Source organism: Nicotiana tabacum, chromosome 5 (assembly GCF_000715075.1).
Source record: "Nicotiana tabacum cultivar K326 chromosome 5, ASM71507v2, whole genome shotgun sequence".
In the NCBI taxonomy this organism is placed as follows: Eukaryota; Viridiplantae; Streptophyta; class Magnoliopsida; order Solanales; family Solanaceae; genus Nicotiana; species Nicotiana tabacum.
Window position 1 is genome coordinate 20,241,866 of NC_134084.1, and position 21,814 is coordinate 20,263,679.

The window sequence follows — 21,814 nt, forward strand, 5'->3', positions numbered from 1 at the left end:
ATCTCAAAATGCATGGCCCTCACTTAATTAGTATTTTAATCCTTAGAATTCGAGGTTTGCCACTTAGTTGAATTTCTATGGCCCTCGCAAGTTTGAAAGTGCGTAGTTGCTTCAGGAGCGCTATTAAAATTTACCTTCCTAAACTTGGATGTGCATTTATGTGACCCAAATCCAAATCTCGACAACGTTAAATAAAACGTGTCATGCACCGCAGGTGCATTTATGTGACATGGTTCAAGATGTGTTTTAGATGACGTTGAATCTTCATTAGAAAATAATTAATTAAAAGCGATTATTAAGTTAAAATTGAATCATATGTTAAAACATGTATTAAAATCAGATAATAGGCCAATTATAACAGTTGAGCGACCGTGCTAGAACCATGAAATCTGGGAATGCCTAACACCTTATCCCGGATTAACAGAATTCCTTACCCGAATTTCTGTGTTCGCAAACTGTGATACAGAGTCAATCTTTCCTCGAATCAGGATTTGAACCGGTGACTTGGGACACCATAATTATCCCAAGTGGCGACTCTGATTTTTTAAATGAAATAATCCCGTTTTGATTGTCACTTTAATCGGAAAAACTCCCTTATATATACCATTCGCGGGGTGTAGGTAAAAAGGAGGTGTGACAATATGGAATCAAACTTACGATGGGAACGAGGTAAACCCATGATAAAGTCCATGTTTATCGCCTCCCATTTCCATGTCGGGATCTCTATAGTCTGCATTAGCCCTCCAGACTTCTAGTGCTCTATTTTCACCTGCTGGCAACTAAGTTATTGAGCGACATACTCAGCAATGTTATTCTTCATATCGTTCCACCAATATACATCCTTAATGTCATGATACATCTTTGTCGACCCAGGGTGAATGGAATACCATGAATAATATCCTCTAACATAATCCTGTCTCATAGCCCTGCTACATTTGGAACACACAAATGACCCCTATATCTGAGAACCCCAGCTCCTTTGAGTTCTAACAACGGCTTCTTCAGTTGTGGAACTTGCTCTCTCAACTTGACTAACTCCATATCCCCGTACTGCCTCTCCTTTACTTCAGCTGTGAGAGATAATTTTACAGTATTTTGGAGTACAACTCTTCCTTTGCTAGAGTCTACTAACTGAACCCCCAAACAATCCAATTGATGAATCTCTCTTATTAATTGTCTTTTCTCGGCCTCTACATGTGCTAAGCTGCCCATAGATCGGCAACTTAAGGCATCTGCTACAACATTAGCTTTTCCTGGATGGTAGAGAATATTAACATCATAGTCTTTTAATAACTCAAGTTATCGCCTCTATCGCAAGTTCAACTCTTTTTGCTTGAAGATATATTGCAGGTCTTTATAATCTGTGAACACATCAACATGAACACCATATAAATAATGTTGCCATATCTTAAGTGCATGGACAACTGCAGCTAATTCAAGGTCGTGGGTCGGATAATTCTACTCATGCTTCTTTAATTGCTGTGAAGCATACACAATTACTTTCTCATGTTGCATTAAGACACATTCTAACCCAACACCTTTTTGCTTGAAGGTGTTGGGTTAGGACACATTCTATCGCAAGTTCAACTCTTTTTGCTTGAAGATATATTGCAGGTTTTTATAATCTGTGAACACATCAACATGAACACCATATAAATAATGTTTCCATATCTTAAGTGCATGGACAACTGCAGCTAATTCAAGGTCGTGGGTCGGATAATTCTACTCATGCTTCTTTAATTGCTGTGAAGCATACACAATTACTTTCCCATGTTGCATTAGGACACATTCTAACCCAACACCTGAGGCATCACAATACATGGCATAACCATCTAAACCTTCTGGAAGTGCTAGAACTGGCGCTGAGGTCAACCTATTCTTAAGATCTTCGAAACTCTGCTCACAGGCCTCTGTCCACTGAAACTTAGTCGCTTTCTGCGTCAGCTTTGTTAATGATGCTGAAAGAGAAGAAAAACCCTCTACGAACCTCTGATAATATCCTGCTAAGCTTAGAAAGCTACGAATCTCTGTCGGAGTGGTAGGTCTAGGACAGGATTTCACAGCCTCAATCTTCTGAGTGTCTACCTTTATACCTCCGTCGGATACAATATGCCCTAAGAATGCTACGGACTTTAACCAAAACTCACACTTAAAAAACTTAGCATACAATTTATTATTACGAAGGGTTTGGAGTACTGCTCGCAGGTGATCCACATGCTCATCCTCTGAACGTGAATAAACTAGAATATTATCAATAAAGACTATCACGAATAGATCCAAATATGGTCAGAATAGGCTAGTCATCAAGTCCATAAATATGGCAGGTGCATTCGTCAACCTGAAGGACATAACAAGGAACTCAAAGTGGCCATATCGGGTCCTAAAAGCTGTCTTGGGAATATCTTTCTCCTGAACTCTAACCTGGTAGTACCCCGACCTCAAATCTAACTTTGAAAAGCATCTAGCTCCCTGCAACTGATCAAACAACTCATCTATCCTTGGAAGGGGATACTTATTCTTAATAGTTACCTTGTTCAGTTGCTTATAATCGATACACATCCTTAGCGAGCCGTCTTTCTTTCGCACAAATAGTACCAGTGCACCCCAAGGTGAAGTACTGGGTCTGATGAAATCTTTCTCCAGCAAATCTTTTAACTGCTCCTTCAATTCGGCAGGTGCCATTCTATACGGAGGGATGGATATTGGTTGCGTTTCTGGAAGCAAATCGATACCAAAATCAATCTCTCACTTTGGAGGAATACCTGGAAATTCATCTGGAAATACATCCACGTACTCCTTTACTACTAGAATAGACTGAATTGTAGGTATCTCAGCATCTGCAACTTTAACTCGCACAATGTAATAAATGCACCCTTTTCGATCATTTTCCTCGCCTTCAGATAGGAAATAAACCTGCCTCTAGGTATCGTTGTATTACCTACCCATTCAAGGACTGGCTTACCCGAAAAATAAAATCTGGTTGTCTTTGCTCGACTATGAACTGTAGCATAATAAGCTGCCAACTAGTCCATGCCCATGATAGCATCAAAATCCAACATCTCTAGCTCAACTAGGTCGGCTAAGGTCCGACGACCACAAACTGATATCGTACAACCTCGGTAAACATGTCTAGCAATAATCGATTCTCCAACCGGTGTAGATACCGCAAAAGGATCACTTAGTATTTCAGGCATTATACCAAATTTTCGCGCAACAAATGGGGTAATACATGATAAAGTAGATCCTGGGTCTATCAAGGCATAAACATCGTGAGAACAAATGGTCAACATTCCTGTCACAATGTCTAGTGAGGACTCTTGGTCCTGTCGACCTGCTAGCGCATAGATACGATTCTAGCTACCACCTGAACTGGATCCTTTACCTCTGCCTCAACCTCTACTAGCCGAAGACTAAGACTCGCGCCTTGAAGGATGCACGGACATAGCTGATCTTGTTGCAGAATTCGCTGGTTGCATCATTCCCCCAATTTTATTCGGGCAATCTCGCATCATATGCCCCAGATGTCCACATGTATAGCAAGAATCGAAACCGGCTCGGCATTGGCCTAAATGTCCTCTACTGCAGATGGCATATCGCGGCGGAACTGGTCATGTATGCCCTGAACCTCGTTGTCGCTGCAAACTTGACGCTTGGGAGATCTCACCTAGTCCTGACTGAGTATAACGGTCATATTTGTAACCCTATAGCTAAGGTGGCGGAGGTCTAGGTGGTTGTTCAAAGTACTGGGGCCTGTAACTATCCTAAGACTACTCCTGAGACCTGGAAAATCTCATCCTCTTATGCTGCCCTGACTCAATCCTCTCCGTACTCTGATGCCGATGCCTACCCCTCTCTATATTCAAGGTAAATGCCTGAATCCGGGAGATATCCATACTATCCTGCAATGCAGTGGTGGCACACGCCTCGGTCAACTCTGGGGCCAATCTTGCTATAAACATGTGGATTCTATCCCACATAGTAACAACTATGGATGGTGCATATTTGGCCAATGAGTCAAAACGGAGACTATATTCTCGAAGACTCATATTGCCCTACTTGAGGGCTAGAAACTAATCGAGTCGTACCTATCAGATATCTCATGGTAAATACTAGTCAAGAAAGGCATCTGAAAAATTCTCCTAAATAGCAGGACGTGCATCACATCCCCTGGACTTTCCCATCCCTCATACCAAAGGATGGCTATATCTCGAAGTCGAAAAGCTGTTAACTCAACTGCCTCTTTCTCCGTGGCATGCATAACTCGAAATATCCTATAAAGCTGATCTATGAAATCCTGCGAGTCCTCCCTCTTATATGTCCCTTTGAACTCTGGGGGATTCAAAGAAATAAACTCTCAGACCCTTGAACTACCAGATCCCTCAGAATGTCCTGCACAAGCGGATGCCCTAGCCTGTTACTGGGTAGCTACCAACTGCGCCAAAAAATGCACCGCACTCCTCAAGTCCTGATCTGATGGAAGCAGAGGGGGAACTGGATATGCGGTCTCCCTAGGAATCTCCTCAGGTGGCGGAGGAGCCGATAATTGCTAGGTAGGGGTCTCTTCCTGCAACTCCGATTGGGCCCCATCTGTTGGGGGTACCTTGCTAGTCCCCTTATGTCGCGCCCCCTTTTTCCTTCGCGGAATCGGGTTTATGACATTTTGGATGGGACAACTCTTTCCTTTTGGGAAAGGGGTTTGCAATTTTGAAGATTCGTCACCTAACGATTTAAGGTGTGTTAGGGCACCTATAGGGTTCATTTGTAACTACGTTTCGTAACCTGAGATATGGTAAGAGCTAGAAATTATCCTAAGGGAAGGTGTTAGGCACCCCTCAGGATCCACTAGTATGGTTCCCGGTCGAACAGTTTTTGTGAATTTGTACAAGTAGCAAACAAACAAGTATGGCTCAAATAGCAGGGGATTTAAGTTTAGACACACAAGTATTTGAAAAAGGACAAATAAAGGCAAGATTTTGAAAAGAATTACAATCTAAACATTCTTGGGAATGTAAAGGGGGGTGTCCTAGGTTTGCTTATAATATGGATCACATCAATGCAATACCCGATATGAAACTCCTCATAGAGGGGATACACATGGTATTAACGCACCGGTCATCATATCCATATCTACCCTTTTCCGCCCCGTGAAGGTAATTAAAGCGAGGGTTGGTCTCGACCCCTATTGCATGTTATTACTCGTCCCTTCCTATCAGTCTCGGAGGAATTTAGGACTCATATCCTATAAGAGAGGGGAGGTTCTAGTTAGACCCTTAGGTTTAAAGGCAAAATACTAAGCGACAAACAAGAACATATAGGACTACATTTAGGGGAAAAACACAAAAACATATAGAAGGCTCAGATATACCTCTACAAGTAATGCACATAGACAGCACGACTCATACACAGATAAGGTTTGAATTCAAATCCTAAGTATAGTATCTAAGTGATAACAGCAGAACCAAGTTTATTACATGACTCAGAAAAAAAGTCCGAATCAGGCTTGCCTACTGATTTTAACATGCTGACAGTTAAACAAAGGCAGTTCTGGTTTTTATTTAAGTTATTTCCTAGGCGTAAAGTAATATGTAGCAGTTATTTAGAGTTACTAAAACAGTGTGGATATTGTTTTTCTTCTAAAACATGTTGTTATAAATATTGCAAAGACATGCAGAGATTATTACCAGTTTGTTTAAAGCAGGATGAGACTGTTGATACTCCTTTTCATGCATCAGTAGTTAACTAAGCGTAGCTGAATGAGGATGAACGAGAACCTAATCATGGTATCTAATGATTTATATGCAGGATTCCTAAAGCAGGATTTCTAAATGCACAGCATGCTTGCAGAATTTCCTAAGAGCAGGATTTCTAAATGTACAACATGATTGCAGAATTTCCTAAGAGCAGGATTTCTAAATGCACAACATGATTGCAGAATTTCCTAAGAGCAGGATTCCTAAATGAAATTTCAGAACATGTTTACATGGACAGAATCACATAATAGAAGCTTATTTTATTGTTATTATCTACCCTCTAGGAAGGATTTCTAAGTGTGGATGAGATGCTGAAAACAGTACATATAAATCCTAAATAGCATGATAACTAATGCATGGCATGCTTGGCATGTTGTACCTAAACATGGCTACTATTGTGCATAGAGAAAAGTAAACCTAGGAACATGATTTCTACCCTTGATTATAGTACATCATGCATATTACCCACCTCTTTTCACTATCCAACCCCAATACTTATTTACAAATTAGTACAGACCAATACTAAAATGAATTACATAAGTAGGAAAGAAAGATAAAAGTTACACTATAGAGAGCCTGAAAACAGGCCCAAACTTTCAGCACCTGATTAGGACTTCCTCCCTGAGTTATGTAATAAATCATCTCAAGTGCTAAGATTGTTCCATAGTCTTTCTCAGACCTGGGTGTGTCAGAGTTCCCTAAGGACCTCAAGGGATCCTGGGAAGTGCTCACAACCAGATTTCATAGCCAAGACAGAGTAAGTGCAGTGTGGAAAGGCCAGCTTTTATGTGTCCAAGTTCAGAGGGAGCGCAAGGGTCCCAAGTTAAGGCTCACGCAAAAGGGGCAGAACCTAGTGGTCTAAGAGTATATGTGAGAGTGCTTGACATAGATTTTAAAGAGTTGAGTTGAAAACAGTTTCGAATAGCATGTTTGAAATAAGTTTGCAAAAACAACAAAAGCGTTACTTAGGGAAAAACAATGTTGAAAGGAGAAGGGAATAGGAGAAACAACAACTTGGAACAAGCCAACACAAAGAACAAGTTCAAAGTACAGTTTCAAAAGTCACAAACAGGGGAGTAAGGGGTTGGGTCCAATTATGAAACACATAAACATGAATAAGAGGAGAAGCACATACCAGCAAGTACAAAGAACAAGTAGGAACTGATTGGCCTCCAGACCACAAACTACTACTTCGAAGTGTTAACAAAGGGATCATGCTTGAAACTAGAATTGTAATAGGCAATAAGACATAGAGACAGGGTATGGGAGTAGTCATGCTGAGGGCAGGAGTCTGTTACACAGAATTAGTCATGCCACTTAGTGTTAATCAAGTACATTAGGAGTTTATGATACTAACATGGCATACTAGTTGAGGGAAATAAACAAGGACTCAAGTAAACATACTGATTACACTTGAACAAGAGAGGGCAAAACTTAAGCATGCTGAATAAAGCAGCAAACAAAAAGGGCAATTAAACACATAAGCCATTAAATTAGTGCAGAAGGAGACATGGATTAACAGACAGGGAGCACATAGAGTTGAGTTTCAAAATTGAACTAGGAACATACCAATTAAGGAAGCAAAAGTGCAGAAAGTAAAGCAAATAGAGTTCCACAGTCTAGCCTTGACTTTCAGCCGGCTAGACAAGTAGCTAGCACAAGTAGTAGAGAAAGAAGAGAGAGTTTGAGAGTGTGTGTGTGTATTCTGAACTAATTGTTCGTGTCTAAGAGTCAGAATGAGAGTGCATATATAGCACTTAGGGAGATGAAACAAATAAGGTAAAAAATAATCTATTCATAAATAAAGTAGGTAAATATAATTAACAAGTTAATTGGGGCTAATCCCCATTAATTTTGCACAAACAGATCCAGGAAGGTCGCGTTAATTCAAGGAGAATCCATTGCTAGCCCTGATTGGGCTTAAATAAGGTAACAAAATTATAAATTGACCATAAATTAATCAATCCATCGGTGTAAGGCAAATAACACTAATTACAAGTCACAAATAAGGAAAGTAAGTAAAAATCCCAAAGAATACTGACTTTAATGGAAAAAATTGGTTCAAATCCCCAATAGAAATCAATTAAGTAAAAAATCCAAAAGAATACTGGTTTTAGCAGGAAAACTGGTTCAAACCCTTAATAGAAAGCAATCAGTATATTGGGTAAACAAAAATAAACAAATAACGGAGAACAAATTGAAGAAAATCAGTGCAACAAACAGAAACGTCTAGGTTTTAAGTGTACACACGAGAATTAGTCAAGATAGTAAAGAAACAAAGCACTGAAGAGTTAGAAAAACCCTTTTGAAAATACTTAGGACGAACCCTAATTTCAGAAGAAAGCAAATGGAGTCGAAATAGTTAACCAAAATAGGAGATCTTCAAGAGCAAGTAACAGATAATACTCGAACCCTTTCAGATCTACAAAGATCTGAACGGATTCGAGTAGTTGTAAAACTAGGGTTTTCAAAAACAACTGAGAAGAAAGAAACTTGATTAAAATCCATAGATTCAAACTAAAACAGAAGGAAATCAGTACTCACAAACAAGGATGGCCCTATACAGGCCTGTAAACAAACTTCGGATGAAGGAATATGTTGAATCTCCTTGAGATTCTTTTTAGGGATCCATGTAATCAACAACCATAGGGTATATAAGGCCGGTAGTCGCCGGAGAATACTCAGAATCTCCATAGACGAGAGTTTCTTACCGGTGATGGCAATTACGGTTGGGCTTGGGATTTGAGAGCATTTGAGAGGAGAGGGATCAGATGTCGACGTGAAAGAGGAGTGAATGAGAGGGTTTGGGGGGGTTAGGTCTAGGTTTAATTAAGGAAAGGGGAATGTGGACCGTTGATCTGAATGATCAACGACCAGGATTGAATGGGGAATGTGGGTTCCGAGTGGACTTAGGGTTTGGGTCGGATTGAGCCTGGGGTTTGGGTTGGTTTAATTTAATTGGGTCGGGGCTGGTTATAATTTAAATAAGGGTAGCTAGTTGTTAAATACCCAATTAAAATTAGGTAAATAATTAGTAAAAATAGCTAATAATTAGATAAAATGAAATTAAAGCTAAATAGGTGAAATTAAGGTAATTAACTAATATTAAAAATATAAAATGACTGATTATTGAATTATAATAGAATAAAGTGTACAATTAGGCTATAATCGCAAAATATATTGTAATTATAGCCAAACAATGCCAAATTGGCTAATTTGTGAAATAATTAAATCCTAATAGGATTCAAAATGATATATTGAGCTAAGAAATACTTTGAAATTACTTGTAATGTAATTTATGAATAATTATTGGATATAAAATACTAAATAAATTAGAAAATAAATTGATAATAATATGGAAAATTATGGAAAAATAACAATTATTATAAAAAGTGATTTTGAAGGCATATATGAAATTTAAAAAATAGTTTGAGGAAAAATTGGGTATCAACAGCTACCCCTCTTTACCCGGGAAGGATGAAAGAGTTTTCGGGTAAAGAAATGATGGCCAATTTTGACCGAGCAATATGGTTTGAAGAGGTTGAGGCCGCACCCTGGCTTCTGAGTTGCCTACATATCCCTGATTTTTCAGGAATTAGGCTGTATGTAGTTCAGGATCCATCGGCGGAGTATACCGATGACGTGATTTCAAGAACCGACGCAACCTCTAAGGCTGGGTAAGTGGATAGTTTACGGGAATGGTTAGGTTTGATACAGCTGAGGGAACTAGAGCGGGATCGCTCCTGCTGGGGTGACTGTTGCTCATTGGCTTACCTATAAATAAGCAATGCAAGCATATATTGTATGTAAATTTAAACATGATGTAAATTCCCATTGGACCATGAAAGTTGTCTACGGACGATGGGTATGATATCCTTAGACCATGATGTCCTGAGCCATGAAGTGCATGATAAGGGATTCGCAAGCCATGAAATGATGTTCTCGGGCTATGTGGATGGTGCCTCCGAACCATGACACCTTTGAATAATGATATGCAAAAGATTGAAAGAGATCCTCAGGTCATGACATGGTGTTCTCGGGCTATGAAGATGGTGCCCCTGAATGATGACGCCTTTGGATGAGTTGGTGATATTTTAGCCCATGAAGGATGCAGAAGCATGATGCGGACAAGACAAAGCTTAGTCTTGCAAATTGAAGGACAGAGCTTAGCCCATGAGAGAAGCGAGATAAATAGTGCTTGGGATAGCGCTTAGTTTTGAAGAAAATTAGAGGTAGAGCTTAGCCTTAGAAGAGAGAATGATAGCCTTATGCAAAGATGTGAATGCAGATAGAGGTAAAGCTTAACCTCGGAAGACAGAATGGTAGCCTTATGCAAATCGAATTGCAGAATAATAGCCTTATGCAGATTGGAAGGCAAAATGGTAGCCTTATGCAATGCAGATGCAGATGGAGGTAGAGCTTAACCACGGAAGGCAGAATGGTAGTCTTATGCAAGTCAAAAGGCAAAATGGTAGCCTTTATGCAAATTGGAAAGCAGAATGGTAGCCTTATGCAATGCAGATGCAGAGGGAGATAGCGTTTAGTCTCAGAAGGCAGAATGGTAGCCTTATACAGGTTGGAAGGCAGAATGGTAGCCTTATGCAATAAAGATGCAGGGGGAGACAACATTTAGTCTCGGAAGGCAGAATAGTAGCCTTATGCAAGAAATAAAATGACAGTGGAGTTTTTCTTAGCTGATAGCAGATTGCCGCATTGTGATTACTGGGAGCATTATGACATACGGAACATCACTGGTATGTGCTGATAGCAAATGTTGGCAAGTGCAATGGTTCTGAGAGTCGTATTCTTGAACAATGTTTGTCCCGTGGGCGCACAGTATGTCTAATGATTTCACAATCCTAGTGCCTGCATTTAAAGAAAAATTGTGACTTTTGCAAGGAGGAAGGTTAGTTCGTATCCTCGCTGGCTTTACTTGACTCGTTCAGCTTTGATCTGGTGATACCGTCTGTATCATTGGGGTAGCATTGCTAAACAAAGTAGTTTTGATAATAATCATGCACGATTTTGTAAAAGTATGACATAAATTAAAAAAAGGTTTTAGATGAACTGACGACTGTGCCATAGCTCGGGACATTGCAACCTCTCCCACTACGGAATTTTGAGAATCCTCCTCAAAATTCTGCCCCAGTTTGATGGGTTGATGTTTTTGACTGCTGCTCGTGCGGCGATTGGCTGAAATTACTTCAGAATTTTAAGGAGCTTTTTATTGGATTGTGACCGAACCCATAGGGCTGCCTACGTATCCCCTCTTAAACTGGAATCAGGTCTGGCATAGTTCAATTTACATCATATAAGGAAAGCATAAAAATTACACATAGTAACACTTGACTGCATCTGAATTGGTCAGCTTTGGCCAGACTTCTCCGTCCATTTCTACAAGTATGAGGGCTCCTCCTATCAAAACCCGGTGAACCATGTATGGACCCTACCAATTGGGAGAGAACTTCCCTTTTGCTTCATCTTGATGCGGAAATATTTTCTTCAACACTAGCTGCCCCGATGTGAACTGTCTTGGCTTGACTCTTTTGTTGAAGGCTATGGACATTCTGTTCTGATAGAGTTGACCATGTCAAACTACATTCATTATCTTTCCGTCTATAAGGGCTAGTTGCTCATAACGACTTTTTACCCACTCTGCGTCGTCGAGCTTAGCTTCCTATATGATCCTTAGGGAAGGAATTTCTACCTCAGCGGGAATGACAGCCTCTGTACCGTAAACTAGCATATAGGGGGTTGCCCCGGTTGATGTGCAGACTGTGGTGTGATACCCCAGTAGAGCAAACGATAACTTCTCGTGCCACTGCTTATGCTTCTCTATTATTTTCCTCAATATCTTCTTGATATTCTTGTTGCCGGCTTCTACAGCTCCATTTATCTGAGGCCTATAGGCCATGGAATTCTTGTGTTTGATCTTGAAAGTTTCGCACATAGCTTTCATCAAGTTGTTGTTGAGGTTGGAGCCATTATCAGTAATGATTGACTCTGGAATCCAGAATCGACAAACAATGCGGTCGCGGACAAAGTCTGCCACAACTTTCTTAGTCACTGCTCTGTAAGATGCTGCTTCGACCCATTTGGTGAAATAGTCTATGGCTACCACGATAAACTTGTGTCCGTTGGAAGCAGCACACTCGATTGGTCCAATAACATCCATCCTACAGGCGGCGAACGCCACGGTGAGCTTGTTGTGTTGAGCTTGCTCGGAGGTACCTTTATCATATCTCCATGTATCTAACAGTGGTGGCATTTCCGGACATGCTGGATGTAGTCCGTTTCCATAGTCATCCAAAAGTAACCAGCCCAGAGTATCTTCTTTTCTAATACAAAATCGTTCATATGTGGACAGGAGGTCCCAGCATAAATTTCCTCTAGTAGCCTGGATGCTTCCTTTGCGTCGACACATCTTAATAATCCTAAATTAGGAGTACTCCTATATAGGATTCCTCTGTTGTGAAAGAAGTTGTTGGACAATCTCCGAAGTGTGTGTTTGTGAGTAGGATTAGCAAGCTCCGGGTACTCACCTTTTGCCAAATATTCCTTGATATCATGAAACCAAGGCTTTCCGTCTACTTCCTCTTCGACATGGGCACAGTAAGCTGGCTGATTATGGATTTTCACTAGAATGGGATCAATGAAATTCTTGTCGGGATGCTGTATCATAGATGATAGGGTAGTCAATGCATCAGCGAACTCATTCTGGATTCTGGGAACATGCTGGAATTCTGTCTTCGTGAACCTCTTTCTCAATTCATGTACGTGATGCAGATATGGGAGTATCTTAGAGTTCTTGGTTGCCCATTCTTCTCGTACCTGATGTATAAGTAGGTCTGAATCTCCAATCACTAGCAGCTCTTGAACGTTCATATAAATGGCCATTTTGAGTCCTAAGATGCAGGCTTCATACTCGGCCATATTGTTGGTACAGGGGAACTTGAGTTTGGCAGACACCGAATAATGTTGACCGGTTTCTGATATTAGGACTGCTCCTATGCCAACTCCTTTGAAGTTTTCTGCTCCATCGAAGAACATTCTCCAACCATCATAGGATTACGCAGTGTCTTCTCCTATGAATGATACCTCTTCATCAGGAAAATAAATTTTCAGGGGTTCGTATCCTCCATCCACGGGGTTTTCAGCAAGGTGGTCTGCCAATGCTTGTCCCTTGACCGCTTTCTGAGTTACGTAAACAATGACGAACCCACTCAACAGGATTTTCCACTTGGCTAACTTGCCGGTGGGCATAGGATTCTGAAAGATGTACTTTAATGGATCCATTCTCGATATGAGATATGTAGTATAGGCGCAGAAGTAATGTCTCAGCTTCTGAGCTACCCAAGTCAAAGCACAATAGGTGCATTCCAATAGAGAATACCAGGCCTCGTACAGGGTGAACGTCTTACTGAGATAATAAATGGCTTATTCTTTCCTCTCTATTTCATCATGCAGCCCTAGAATGCAGCCGAAAGCTCCATCTAACACTGCAAGATAGAGTAATAAGGGTCTACCTAGCTCGGGCGGGACTAAGACTGGTAGTGTTTACAGGTACTCCATGATTTTGTCAAAGGCCTTTTGACAGTTATCGGTCCATTTGGTGGCTACGTCCTTCTTTAATATCTTAAAGATTGGCTCACATATAATTGTAGATTGTGCTATGAACCGGCTGATGTAGTTAAGCCTTCCCAAGAAACTCATCACATCCTTCTTGTTCTTTGGCGGTGGTAATTCTTGAATGGCTTGACTTTTGATGGATCCTGTTCTATTCCTTAGTGACTCACAACAAACCCAAGCAATTTCCCAGCAGGAGCCCCAAATGCATTTTGCGGGGTTTAGTTTCAGGTTGTATCTCCGCAGTCTATTGAAAAACTTCCTCAGATCTTCTATGTAGGCAGTGGCCTTTTTGGATTTGATAATAACATCATCCACATATACCTCTATCTCCTTGTGTATCATATCATGAAAGATGGTAGTCATGGCCCTCATGTAGGTAGCCCCTACATTATTTAGGCTGAATGGCATCATCTTGTAACAGTACACTCTCCACAGCGTAATGAAAGCCATTTTCTCAGCATCTTCCTCATCCATCTAGATCTGAAGATAACCAGTGAAACAATCTACGAATGACTGTAGCTCATGCTTGGCACAATTGTCAATCAGGATATGTATATTTGGCAAAGGAAAGTCGTCTTTCAGACTGGCCCCGTTGAGATCCCGGTAGTCGACACAGACTCTAACCTTCCCATCCTTCTTTGGTACCGGCACAATGTTGGCTAACCACGTTGGGTATTCTACTACCCTGAGAACCTTAGCTTTGATATGCTTGGTGACTTCTTCCTTGATTTTTAAACTCATATCAGTCTTGAACTTTTTGAGCTTTTGCTTTACTGGCGGACACATTGGATCAGTTAGCAGTTTATGAGCCACAATAGACGTACTCAGACCAGTCATGTCATCATACGACCAGGCAATAGGTGAATGATGATTCATGTTTCCTTAACGTTTTCTACATTTCCCAGGTTGACAATCTCGGTCTCGTCCAGGTTGGACTAAGGTCTGTTCTCAACTTCTTTGACAATCTCGTCAAGTATGTCATCTTCCTCTGAATCCATGTCTGTTTGTTGCGTTGTCTCATTGCGTGTCACAGTCATTGGTTCATCAAGACAAGTAATAGTAATGATGTATTGGTAAAGCAAGGAGAGAAAATGATAGCAATAAATATTAATTCATAAGAAAAATCAAAAATGCCTTTGATAAATTGAATAACTGTTTTGAACATCGAAGATCTTATTGCGGGAATTGAAAAATGCGAAAAGAAAATCATTTAGTAAGTAAAACAGTGAATAATGCTTGTTTTAGCCTCACTACCCCGAGGCTCGTCGGGCTTTGGTTGTCCTGATGGTCCAATTCTTGAGATGTGCCCCTCTGTTCACAGCCTGTATGGAAGGGCCTTCCTCCCCCTCCTCCTTGAGAATAATGCAACAATCCATATCACTGTCCTCTAAAAACAAGTTCTTCACCGCTGCAAGTGCTTCTTCTTCATCTGACCCATAAATAATGTCAGCCTGTTGGAAGGTCTACTCCAGATGTGGTATTGGCTGCTCTAGTGGGTAGTAAGGACCGCGCCATGGTGGCGACCAGTTATTGAATTGCTCCTAGGTGTATTCATATCCCAAACCGAAGGTAGTGCCATGTTTCTTGAGTTTTATGGGTTTAGAGATTCCTTGGAGGTTCTTGCCGAGCCCTTTGTCGGGTTCGTACCCACTCCAACTCAGTATACTTTTGATTTTGCAATCCCATCATTTGTCTTTGTCGATAGTATTGACCCGCTCAATGTGGTGGTAAGTTTCTCCTCCCAACTTCCTTTTTCCCTCGATTGCCGGAATGGTCTGGCGACTGTATATAGGGTTGCTACCGCCGCCGTGAATGATCACTTCCTGGTGATTCCATTCGAACTTCACTGCCTGATGCAGCGTTGATACTATGGATCCAACAACATGAATCCATGGTCGTCCCAGCAGCAAGTTGTAAGATGTTGGTACATCTATTACCTGGAAATCGACATTGAACCAGGTTGGTCCCATCTGCAGGCATAGACTAATCTCGCCGATGGTGGACCTCTGAGAACCATCGAAGGCTTTCACATTGATTGCTCCATCCTTTATCTTATGCAGCCTTTTACCCAACTTCTTGAGTGTTACCAGCGGATAAATGTTAAGACTGGAACCTCCATCGATCAGGATTCTGGTGATGAAATAATCTTCACATTACACGGTGATGTGCAGTGCTTTGTTATGCCCCAGGCCTTCAGGTGGCAGCTCGTCCTCATGAAAGGTGATCTTATGGCTTTCCAGAACTTGTCCTACCATATTATCCACTTCCCTGCTAGTGATGTTACTTGGTACGTACGCTTCATTTAGCACCCTTAACAGAGCATTTTTGTGTGTCTCGGAATTTTGCAGCAAAGAGAGAATGGATATTTGTGTTGGCGTCTTGTTTAACTGGTCAATGACCAAATATTCCTTGGCCTGTATTTTCCTCCAAAGGTCGTCCGGACATGTCTCAATGAGGGGTGGCCGATTGGAGGCCTGCTTGCTTGATTCAGCCAAACGTTCAGGGGTATAGACTCTACCAGTTCTTGTCATACCCTATGCTGCGACAGTTTCTTCAATCCTAACCTTGCCTTTCCTTCTCGCCTCGGCTGTATAGTCCCAAGGTACAACATCTGTATAGAATGGTGACATGGTAGACATTTTCATTGAGATTGGCGCTACTATCTTCACTTCGAATGGAACATGTGCCTTGGGTGGAAAGACTGCAACCTCAAATGATGTGGGTGCATTTGTCGGAGACAAGAATTCAACCTCAATTAGTGTCGGTGCCTTTGCGGATGGCGTTGCTTCAAACTCAAGAGGTATAGACACATTCACCTCAGCGTCCTCAGACGGTTGGACCTGGACTATGATTGGATTGAGAGTAATTATTGGTTTCTTTGGGTCATCACCTTCTACGATCAACTTGATTGACCCCTCAGGGTCCCAGTCATCCTCTACCTCAATCATGTGGATACCTCCACCCTTATGGTCTAGTAGAGGGTTGTTACGGATGTTTGGAACGGGTTCCTTTACCACAATGATCTTGTTATCAATCAAGGACTGTATCTTTTCTTTCAAAGAGCAGCACTCATCGATGGTGTGCCCTTTCATGTCGGAGTGGTATGCATAGGACTTGTTTGGGTTAACCCACTGATAAGGATTCTCAGGGGTTGTAGCAGGGATGGGGTGACATAACTAACAGCTTTGAGCCTCTCATACAGCTGGTCGATGGGTTTAGTGATGGTTGTATATTATTTTGGAGGTCTACGATCAAATTAGGTCGGGGTCTAGGGAAATTTTGCCGTGCAGGGGGTGATTGATAATGGGATGGTTGAGCATTATAGGTTTGGTAGACATGAGCGGGTTGGGAGTATCTCGAGTGAAGTAGGTTGATATGTAGGAGGTGGAGATGACTGATAAGTTAGTGGGGGAGCTTGGTACGAGGGTGAGGGTGCTTGGTAATTTGGGGTTGGTTGGTATGTGAATGGAGGTGTTGGGTAAGCTTGGTATTTGAGGGGAGACTTGGTCCTTTGTGCAACCATTACGGCCCCTATGTCCCTTTTCTTGGTTACACCACTAGACTGTAAAGCTTTATTCGTACCTTGCAAGGCTTCGAAGTTTGTAACCATACCACTTTTAATACCTTCCTCAATTTTTTCACTTAATTTGATAATGTCGGAGAACTTGTGGTTCTCAATCATCATCAGTCGTTCATAGTACTGCGGGTCCTGAGCCCGGACAAAGAACTTGTTCATTTGCTCCTCTTCTAAGGCGGGTCTGACCGTAGCAGCTTCGGACCTCCAGCAAGTAGCATACTCGCAAAACGTCTCTGTGGGCTTCTTCTTCAAATTCTGGATATAGAACACGTCTGGTATGTTCTCTATATTAAACCTGAATCTGTCCATAAAGTCAGATGTCATGCCTACCCAGCTCGACCACCTCTTGGGATCTTGGCTGATGTACCAAGATAATACATCTTCTTTCAAGCTCCTCATGAACAGCTTCATGCGGATCCTTTCATCCTTCCCTACTCCAACCAGCTTGTCGCAATATATTCTCAGATAGACCCTTGGGGCACCCGTGCCATCAAACATTTCGAACTTAGGAGGTTTGTACCCTTCAGGCAATTCGACATCAGGCTGTATGTAAAGGTCCTCATAGTTTATCCCCTTAATTCCTTTGCTTCCCTCAATGCCCTAAATCCGACTGGTCAGTTTCTTAATTTCTTCGGCCAAGTTCCTGATAAGCAGATCCTTTTTCATCAGACTCATGTATACATGAGATAGGTTGGGTGGAGTGTGGCATGGTCTCTATGTAGATAGGAGTGTTATGGTGGCCTTGTGTATGTGCGTGGAAATAGTCGTTTGTGGAGTTCTGAGGTTCTGGGATGAGTAGTAGAGCGTTGTTTGGGGTATGTCAGGTGTTGCATTGGTTCTTTGGTGGAGCTGCGTGATGATGAGGCGCGGGATGATTCTACTGTTTTGGGATATTTTGAGGAGGTGTAGGGTTTTGAGCGTTGGGGAGGTTGATATCTGGGGTGTTGAGGGAAAATGACAAGTTTGCCAGATTTCGAACCTGATCGAGCTCTTCTTGAAATTTTAACAATTTTTGTTCAAGTTGTGACACATTCTCGTTAGGAACCCAAATACCCTGGCCATCAGTGGCCTCTACCCGTTCAGTTGTGTTCTCCTTCCTGATGTTGTTTAAATCATCCATTTTATAATTGTCTTTGTTCTTGCCTTTAGAGGGACTAAGAGGAGGGGCGGGTGGAGGGCCCCTGGATCTTGTGAAATAAGATGAAGAAGCCAGAGTGCACAAACTAACCTTTGGGAAGGGAATAATAAAAACAAAAATAAAACAAAAGATAATCAAGTTAGTGAGGATTATAAAAAGTATTGCATTATTTTAAATACATAGTGTGGGAATGTAAAGCGTGTCCTAATTTGGGAACCCCTTTGTGCCTGAGGTAGGCCTAGCGACAAATTGATTTGGAGAACTTAGAATGCTAAATGCCTCATTTTATTGATAAAGATAGGCGAATCTCAAAACGACACTAAATAAGCAAGGAATAAAAGTCATTAATGGTCATTGGCCTTATTACATTTATAAAGCGAAAAAGCAAATTCCTATATATTTGGTCCCAGAAGGACTTTCCCCAGATTTGGCATTCTTGGCTCCGTCGAACAGCTTCCCCAGTTCGCGAAGTCCCAGCAACAAGTATGCTCTGGCTAGATGCCCACCTTCGGTCCCCTCAGCCTTTTGACTATCTTCAACCCTTTTGAGAAATTTTCCCTCTAGTTCTACTATGCCTCACTCCAAGAATCCTAGCCTTTTGTTGGAACTGATAACCATGTCTTTCCATTCCTCAATCAGCTTCTGGTTGGACACTTGTATCTCGCGGTGTTCGCTCTCGCATTCATGGATTCTTTTGTGCAGCTGGTTGTACTTGACTTGCGCCTCGGCCTTTTCATCTATAATTCTGGTATCTCGAACGAACCTTGGCTGGCCCAGACCATCCCAATTATCTTCCAACCAACCAGAATAGAAAGGGGTACAACCGGCATGATATCTGTCTTGCTCAATGGTGTCTTTCCCCATTACGATCTTGCAGTGCCACATATGTTGGGCTTGGCACTTGTGGGGATTATCATCATTTTGGAAGTCAGCTCGGAAATGGCTTATCTTGTCGACCCTAGGTATGACTTGCTCCCTAACTGTTTGTCTCATAACTCGAAGAGGGACATAAGGGTATGTTCCTCTTAGACCAATCAGTATCAGGAAAGGTGCGTCTCTGGATCGGGCGATGAACTCCTCTGTCGGAAACCACTCGAACATCCATTGAACCTATTCTTCAGTCAGATTATCAAAGAGCTCAACCCATCCTTTAGCATTCTCCAGCTGAGCGAACATGGCGTGGATGTAATTCATTCGCTTTGGATAGTGGAAAGCGATGTGATCATCCCAGACCCTTCGCTGAATTTTTTATCGGTATTCGCCCTTTTGGAGATGTTCCATAAGCCAAAGCTGAAGTAGTAGATTGCAGCCTTCGAAGTGTCTCGCTCTCCGTTGACACTTCTCTAAGGCTCGGTATATATCTGTGATGATCATGGGTATAATGCTGAATGTCTGCCCACCAATCCCCTCCATTAGGGCCTTGGTTACCATAGCCAGCCTAGTATGGATTCTCCATTTCTTCATTGGAAACACGATCAGACCCAGGAAGCAAAACTGAAGACGAAAACCCTACGATGGATATGTCCCAAGGATGTGATGGCAAACTCGTCATGGTAGATACGGTATGATTTGTTGTGACCGTACCTTTCATACAGGTAGTCAAAAGGAATGTACGATTTCTTCAGGCATACCAATTCTGCATTTTTCTTCAAACCCATCATTTTTAGAAAACCCTTTCCTATGTGGTTCTCAGGCATTAGCAAACCCGGAGTTTCCCACACTAGACCAGAACACGGTCCTTTCACAACCCCAAAACATGGTAGCAGCTTCTATTATCATGCTGTTAGGCTGGATCTCTAGGAGGGATGGTAGATTACCCAGATATTTTTTGATGAGGGTTTTGTCACTAGAATGTAAATCTTCCCACCAACTTAGCAATCTTGGGTGGATATTGGTGACCATGCCGAATCTGGGGAATTCGTGCCTCATGTTTCTGCAATACAAATAATATTAGGCCCTTAACCTCACCAGACTCAACTATTTAATATCAAAAATTAGCATGAAGCATTTAGTTCTCCAAATAAATGCACAGAACGTGATGATGTCCATTTCGGTTTAGGGAAACCTAGTAGACCTTTGACGAGGCTATCTTAAAGGATCATTATACGGACAACATAACTGACCCGGCTAGGTTTGACCATGATGCATGCACAGTTTAAATAGAGTAAGGTTTATATGGGGTTTTAGACCGGTATCCTTGAGTGGAAAACCCAAGGGAGAAGGAACGGAACTGTCGACTACACCGCTGATCGACTAGTTTCACCGCAAATAAGCCTTTCTGAATTTAGGGGGTAATGATATAGGAAGGGCACAACCACTCATCAAGCGTTGTTATAGTATTTGTTTGGCACGAGTGGAGTATGATGTTAAGCATAATTATGCAATAATTAAAAGCATGTTGACATGTATTTGCACGTTAAGAAAGCGATAAATACAGCAGTTTCATAATTTAAAGCAGTTATAAAGGAAGAAAACAAGAAAGATATGTCAATTTTGCTTTTGAAGAAGAAATTAAATGCTTAAAGGAATTAAACAAATAATTGCACATAGGGAGGGTACAAATTCACAAAAATGGTATGAAATGGTAAAAGCCTAAATATCCCCAGTAGAGTCGTCATACTGTCGCGCCCCCTTTTTCCTTCGCAAAATCGGGTTTATGATATTTTGGTTGGGACAACTCTTTCCTTTTGGGAAAGGGAGTTTGAAATTTTGAAGAGTCACCGCCTAATGATTTAAGGTGTGTTAGGGCACCTATAGGGTTCATTTGTAACTACGTTTCGTAACCTGAGATATGGTAAGGGCTTGAAATTATCCTAAGGGAAGGTGTTAGGCACCCCTCAGGATCCACTAGTATGGTTTCCGATCGAACCGTTTTTGTGAATTTGTACAAGTAGCAAACAAATAAGTATGGCTCAAATAGTAGGGGATTTAAGTTTAGACACACAAGTGTTTGAAAAAGGACAAATAAAGGCGAGATTTTGAAAAGAATTGCAATCTAAACATACTTGGGAATGTAAAGGGGGGTTTCCTAGGTTTGCTTATAATATGGATCACATCAATGCAATACCTGATATGAAACTCCTCATAGAGGGGCTACACATGGTATTAACGCACCGGTCATCATATCCATATCTACCCTTTCCCGCCCCGTAAAGGTAATTAAAGCGAGGGTTGGTCTCGACCCCTATTGCATGTTGTTACCTGTCCTTTCCTATCAGTCCTAGAGGAATTTAGGACTCATATCCTATAAGAGGGGGGAGGTTCTAGGCAGACCCTCAGGTTTAAAGGCAAAATACTAAGCGACAAACAAGAACATATAGGACTGCATTTAGGGGGAAAACACAAAAACAGATAGAAGGCTCAGATATACCTCCACAAGTAATGCACATAGACAGCATGACTCATACACAGATAAAGTCTGAATTCAGATCCTAAGTATGGTATTTAAGTGATAACAGCAGAATCAGATTTATTACATGACTCATAAAAAAAGTCTAAATCAGGCTTGCCTATTGATTTTAACATGTTGATAGTTAAACAAAGGCAGTTCTGGTTTTTATTTAAGTTATTACCTAAAGATTGCCTAGGCATAAAGTAATATGCAGCAGTTATTCAGAGTTATTAAAATAGTGTGGAGATTGTTTTTCTTCTAAAACATGTTGTTCTAAATATTGCAAAGACATGCAGGGATTATTACCAGTTTGTTTAAAGCTGGATGAG